General features: G+C 33.7%; 1 protein-coding gene across 3 annotated transcripts in view; it reads left to right on the forward strand.

Moving 5' to 3' along the window:
• LOC138713642 (TATA element modulatory factor-like) overlaps window positions 1-6037 on the forward strand; it is a 76043-nt gene extending 70006 nt beyond the window's left edge. For 2 of the 3 annotated variants that reach the window (XR_011335965.1, XR_011335964.1), the window contains exon 20: window positions 3769-6037. The gene's annotated coding sequence lies outside the window, so the exon portion shown is untranslated. Of the gene's footprint in view, window positions 1-3567; window positions 3679-3768 lie in introns of those variants that run through there. The other variant, XR_011335966.1, reaches the window with a different exon arrangement.
• The last annotated feature ends 1100 nt before the right edge of the window (window positions 6038-7137 follow it).

Genomic DNA, 7137 nt, shown 5'->3' on the forward strand with positions numbered 1-7137 from the left:
TAATATAAGCCCAAGCCTAAATCTAAGTACTTATTTTCTGTCCTCTTTTTTTTTTAATAATATCATCCTTTTTGAAGCTTTGTGTCCTTTTTTATCGATGTGAATCTGGTCATTCTACTCTCTGGAATATTTATGGTTGCTGCTGGAGCAAATGGTTCAGAAATATGTCTGGGTTCGGTAGCCAAAGTTCAATGTGTTCAAAACCACTTCGAGCATTAGCAGTAGTGGCTGCTTTTTCCATTTGCTTTAACAAATAAAGTAGAGATCTGATACTGGGATAGCATTCTTTCAGAACTGCACTTGAGCCATTTTGTCACTTCCTGATTATAGGTAGTAAGTTTTTAGAAGTTTATAAAATGATACATCAGAAGTCTGTAGCTTGTGTGTGCATTGTCCAGGTAGAAAGATGAGGTTGATGCCATTTTCTTTGGCACAACTAAGAACTTGTACATGGTTATGACTTACATGCCCATCCATCACAAGAATAACCTTATATCCCGGTGTAGATTTTACAAAAGAAGAAAAGTGCTTGAACTACTATAGGAAGACTTCCCTTATAATTCTTTGTTTTCTTCTGTGATACAAGTGTTTCTTACAGGAACACCATCAGTTCACTTTTTTTTTTGGGCTAAATTTACATGGAAGAGTTTATATAACACTCTACTGATACATGCACGTCCTTTTCTGTACTTGTTAGTGCGCTTGCCTGTTTTTTACCAGCCTGGGAAAACACTAGTCAGATTCAACTCGTGTTATTGTTTTCCAGTGGATGGATATTGGCCTAAGCTATTAATCCTATTGTTTCACAATACAAGATCTTGTCTTCCTTGTTTTCCTCTATATAAAGTTTTCTGCATTGGAAGAGGTGCTCGTTGTTCATAACTGCATGGCTGTCACAGATGTTACATGAATTTATGAGTTTTATTCCCATTTTGTTGAGGTGTTCATTCCTGCAGTTATGGCCACTGAAGACTCGGAAGAGGGCAGTGTTGTTTTACTTGGTACATGTAACTTTTAATAGGATCATATGAGGAGACAAATAGGAAGGCAGAAAATAGGAAAGTTTGGAGAAAGCTGGATTTGCAGTAAAAAAACTGCCCTTGGGCAGAACACTAAATGAAATGAAATCTAAATTTGCTTATATGAAACAATCATTGTAATATAATTATAATATGAACTTACATTTAAAAACATGTTTTAAAATAATTATTATAAAATATATCAGATTCAAAAACTTATTCAATTTTTTCTCCTATTTCACTGTTCATATTGATTTTTACATGAATACATTACAGATGTAATAATTAGAGCCCGGATGTTAGGCAGAATGCCTTTTTTAAACTGAGTGTATGTATGAAAGACCTATTAGAGATAAACACGTTTCCACACATTTGGGGATGATCGGCTCAATTTTTATTTTGCCTATTTTAGGTCCCATTGTCTATTTTAAGGTTAAATTCCTTTTTTTAGTCTTCTTACGTCGTTATTATATAAACCGCACATAAATTATATCAAAAAACAAAAAAGAACTGTTGTGCAAATTAAAAATATATATTCAACTCTCACAAATATTTGCTGAGAATCTTATTCTCCAGCAATACATATGTTTCCAAGAAGTCGTAAACATTTCTCCCCTACTGATTCCAGCTTTTATGTCACTTAACAGAAATGTTTGAACAGTATAACTCTCAGTACTTAGGTCACTTCAGGGTTTACCAGTGAAAGAGAGGGGATGAGAAAAGTATTAAAAGCAAGTCTCCAGGTCCCATTACTGTTGTCATACTCACAAGTCGTGCGTACTTTGAAGTCTCTAATCCCTTCTCACACCCCTCTTTTTGAGACAATACACAGTCGGTTTTTCCCAATCTCTGAAAGAAAGTAGAGATAGTCCTTATGAAATAAGTTGTTTTAAGTTTGCTCCAATCACTTCAGTAGCAGTAGAAAGATCTTTTTCCACCATGAAAACATTCTCTCTGACAGGTGGCTCACTATGACAGTTGACAACTTAAAAAAGCGTCTTGTTGTGACATGTAACCAAGGAAAGTGCGTACCGTATGGGATAGTTTACCTCAACCAGATCAACAAAACACACACAAACCAAGATGTAATGAGAAATTCGCAGATAGTTAAAACATTACATTTACAGATGAAGATGGAAAATAGAACACATATTAAAACTATAGCATGGAAAATATTAAACAATCACTTTATAATTAATTGCCTTTTTAAATGTATCGTAGGTCAGTTTACATAGTTTTAGAATTCAACCAACAACTATGAAATAGATCATTAAATATTGCACTGGTTCACTATACCACATAATTTTGTAATCTTAGTATTTACATATAAGAATAACAATATAGGTATAAAATTATAACATGTTAATGAATGTAGATTATTTCATTTGTAATATATTCATATAAAAATCGATATGAACAGCAAAATAGGCGAAAAACTGTATAAGTTGTTGAATTTGAGATATTTTATAATAATTTTTTAAAACATGTTCACAGATGGCTTAGTGCACACGTGTTAAGTACATTTTCCGATCATATTGAGTTAAGTACAAAATCGGAGTCCTGTGAAGTGTATCTTTACTGTGCACAAATATGGGAAGTGAATACTAAGAATTTCCTATGTTATGTTTACTTTTTGAGAATAGATGTTAATTGAAGTGTAATTAAGTATTGCAAATTAAAACTTGTTTTCCTCAAAATTAAGAAATTAGCACTTACAACATGTGTGCACTAAGCCATCTATTATAATGATTGTTTCAACATATAAGCATATATAGATATTGCACATCAAATTGTAGAACCTGAAGATGCCATAAAGTCGAAAAAGTTTGTTTTTTTTTCTTTTATAATTGTCTATGTTATGATAATAAAACAGTTACGTTTTTATACTTCCACAGTATAAGTCTTTATGATTGAAATTTAAAATCATACCATAGTTACAAGAGTATTCGACTTATTGGTAATTAAAAATCCTCAACATGAATTTTTAAATTCCTTTGTAGGTGTTCAATGGTTCTTTTGGGAAGTTTTTGCCTGTTTTACAGTTCATTTTGTATAGATCTGATTGGAATAGTTTTAATAAAAACTGTTATATGTGTGAATTGTTGTTTCATCTCGTCCAGGGGACACAGCAAGGAGGCAAACTGCTTTATCCCCCAGATTTAACTCATTAACATTATAAATTATATAATATTATAAATGGATTCGGAACACCTCAAAATCTGTGCTTCATTGGCTGGTCATGATAATATCTTTGAAAAATATTGGAGTGCAAGAGGTCAAATGACTTTATTGTCAAACGCCTGGCATTAGAAAACAACAACAACATTATAAATTATATTTAGCAAAATATTTCACTGCTCAGGATTTTTTCTTAAGCTGAAAAGTTGCTGTGCCACAGGCTTAAATGAACCATAGAATAGTCCCAAGCAGCCATTTTCTTTTCTATGTTGAATCTGTGTTTAATGTATTTCTTCTCAGCTACTTGAAATACAAGTTGTCTTACCTCTATCATAGTCATACCTAATAAACGAGATTTTATGAATTTCAGGTTCTTTACAAGTTCATGCTCTAGTTGATGCATTGAATGTTGGTTGAAACCACCTGAAACTTTTTGGGACCTCATCAGAGATCTTACTGTTATTCCTTGCTCAAGTTTGAGGCTTGCCTGAGGAACTGCAAACTTCTTAGACACATGTAGCCATCCCATCTTATAGTTGTTGGTAACATCTATTTCTCTCTGCTTTTCCAGTTCTTATGTCTGCCTAGAAGATTTCCTTGTAATACCCACCATCTATGAAAGAAAAAATCAAGTGACCTGTAAGAAATGTGACTTCTTATAATAAAAAACAGGGATACTCATCTGGAAACAATGAGATATACGATGTTTGACTGCTGGAAGTTTGAAAGAAATTGTGACAAATAAATAACAGTTAAAAGCCAAAAAAACTATTCAGGCTACATCGACAAAGCATGGCATTTTAGCTTCCAGCGGCATCTGTTCCAATCGAATTTTTTACGAACTTTAAATAAGCTTATCTAAAGTGCTTTGAAAGAGGAATAATAATATTATATCACTATGAAATCTCTGTTTGTAATAACGTAATAAAATTAAAATTCGAGGAAGAGAAACAAATTGAAAGCGTTACCTTTAGGTTTTTCACTCGCGAAAGATCAGTGCTTCTGTTTGCATGCAACTATTAAACTTAAATTGTCACACAGAGCTTGGTGTGCACTCAATGCTGGGATCTGACGATCTGTCAATCCACTTAAAAGTATGTGGATAGAAGTGGAAAATTGATCCATGGTCTGGTATAGTTCCTGGGTAGCTCAGTCGGTAGAGCATTGATGAGCTCATCCAAGGTTCTGAGTTTGACACCCGGCCCTGGAACAATTTTTCTCCTGAAATTTATACATAAATAGAGGGTTAATTGAAATAAGTTTGAGTCTGAATATTTGTGTGCAAATATAATACGCACCCCAGTTTTCAAGACATTTTGTAAAAAAAAAAAAAGAAATTAATTAAAGTGCTTACTATAATCACGTAAATAGGTACAGTATGTGTTCATTGTTAACATGTGACTGACTGAAATTTCTGGAAATTCGAAGCTGCCCATTCTGGTCTCCGCACATGCTAACTTCAGTAAATCAGTTATGCACCAGTGGGAGAATCAATTCAGAAGGTGGAGAGAAATATGTGGAGAGGGAAGAAATGGAACATTTTAAACAATGAGGATCCAGCTCGAAAGCTGTGACCACACTGAATTCAACTATTTTAACACTCCTCTAAACTGAAAATATTTTGACAGTAGATTCAATGATATGACGGAAGATTGCTAATTGGTTTTTGAATTCCAATGAGTGGAAGAAAGAGGAAGTGTGTTTGTAACTGACCTTTTTTTCAAAATAATCACATGTTATTAATTATTAATGCTATTTCAAATGTAATTAAATGCCATTTCAGTTATACATTTTTCCCACATACGTTTTTTCTTCAGCCCCTCCTCCCCCATAAAAACGTATGAATTAAGTTTTACTGTATATAACTATTTCAGAGTCGAAAACGTTTGTCAAATTGAAACATGAAAACAAAAGTGTCTGTTATTTAGATTATATTTGTTTATGACGGACCTAATAAAAGATTTTACTCGAAACATAATGTTTAGCATTAGTTTCTACAATTTCTTCTCAGGGTCCTCGTCCAACATGTCACTACATTAATTAATTTCCAACTGAAACTATTATCTTGACAGATCTTTCTGCATAATGGGAATTCTATAGCATCATTTTTACTGTTACTGTCTTTTGACAGAGAAAGAAAATTGTTTATCGTGACTGCTTTCATAAGACTTCGAAATTTGCTAATATCAGATTGACATTGTTACCTTCTTAAAGATTTTCTGTGCAGTCTTGGAAAAGTCTCCTTGTGACTAAAAGTTGGAAATTATCTTTTGTGTAGCACTACCAGCTTTTTCAGAATTACCTGAAGAGATACTGCCGAATAGTTTTCTATACTCCTTTGTGGTGCTACATCCTGAGGAGTTAAAAATGTAAGAAATGATGTCACACATTTCAATCAATTCTGCTGTGGGGACAGAGAATTAAAAAGACACATGAATTAATATTTATATGACTTTAATTTAAATTTAGCGATTTTTTCTTGAAACGTTAAAATAGAAATCAGCCTTGGCTCAAGAGATTTCTGTTTCTAAAATATTTCTCATGAAAATGTTCAGAACAAACTGCATTTTTTTTAAATGTGCTCGAACTTTATTCTTCAAAATTTCGTCCAAATCAGACCTCTTACTGTGGATCATGCATTGAGTACATCTATCAAATTAATTAATTTACAGAGTACTTTGATAAAATGTACATTAAAATGTTATAGTTAAGTTGAATGCTAGTACATAGTGTTTCACGGTGATACAGCCTATTTTTAAATAGGCCTGTAGTTTGACTAAGTAACAAAACATTAACATGACGAAATATAAATGACAGGTTATTTCTGGAGAAATAACTTACAGTTGCAGGATGTACTGGAAGTGACTCCATTCCTCCTGGAGACGCATTCTTGCCTGTTTCACCACGTTGTCAAATACACATTTCAACATGTATACATTGGTATTGTTTATTTTGGCTGTGATGTTTGTACGGAGATCCTGGATGGTTCGTGGTCTTGTCTTTAGACTCTTCCCTTGAGATAGCCACACAGAAAATAATCTGCTGAAGTCAGGTCTTTTGACCTTGGAGGCCACAAACCTTGAGAGATAACATGGTCCTCGAAGAAGCTGCTGATGTGTGCCATGTTAGGTGCCATCTTGTTGAAAATATCCCTGTGTAAGTTCGATGTCATCTAGCAGCTCTACAAAGTCTGTGAAAATGTTCTTATACACATCAGTATTTACAGTTTCTTCAAAGAAAATTGATTCAGTGATCTTGTGACCGAATATTGCACACCACACTCCAATTTTTTCTGTATGTAGTCAGTGGCGGCTCCTGCATATTTCTTAAGAGGAGGAAAGAAGTTAACAGCTCAAAATGACACCTTCTTGAGAGAAACATGCTACAAATTAGCCTACATGCATACATGTAAGACCAGGTAGTGTTAAGGTTGGCCTTCCCATTTGTATAGCAATAATCTGTTTTTGTAAACTGAGTTTCCTAAATTGTCCAAAATATAATATGTTTTCACTTCCATTCATTGTTGAATAATTGCACAAATTAACAATTACAAGGGAATTCACAACTTTGCAGCATTTTTTACGTACACTACAGCATCACACGTGTTGGAAGAGACCAGCTACTAGCACGTAACCGGAACCGTTTTACAGAAATGGGAATGAGAAATAATCTGTTAGGAAAGCGAGAACACTGCACCCTTCCACGTGGTCTGTGTTGCCAAATGTACATTTTACAAGTTCAGTATCACATGCTTTTGAAGAATGTCAGTTCTTGTAAAGTCACACTACCATTATTGTTCAAAGCTGCCGGTGGCCGATTAATTTTTTTATTCCATTTTGAATGACAATACGAAATATACAAACACACTAAAACACACCCCGATCAAATTCTCAACACACAGATCAATTTCAGTACACACACACACACACTATTTGACTCC

This window comes from Periplaneta americana, chromosome 14 (genome assembly GCF_040183065.1).
Source record: "Periplaneta americana isolate PAMFEO1 chromosome 14, P.americana_PAMFEO1_priV1, whole genome shotgun sequence".
NCBI lineage: Eukaryota > Metazoa > Arthropoda > Insecta > Blattodea > Blattidae > Periplaneta > Periplaneta americana.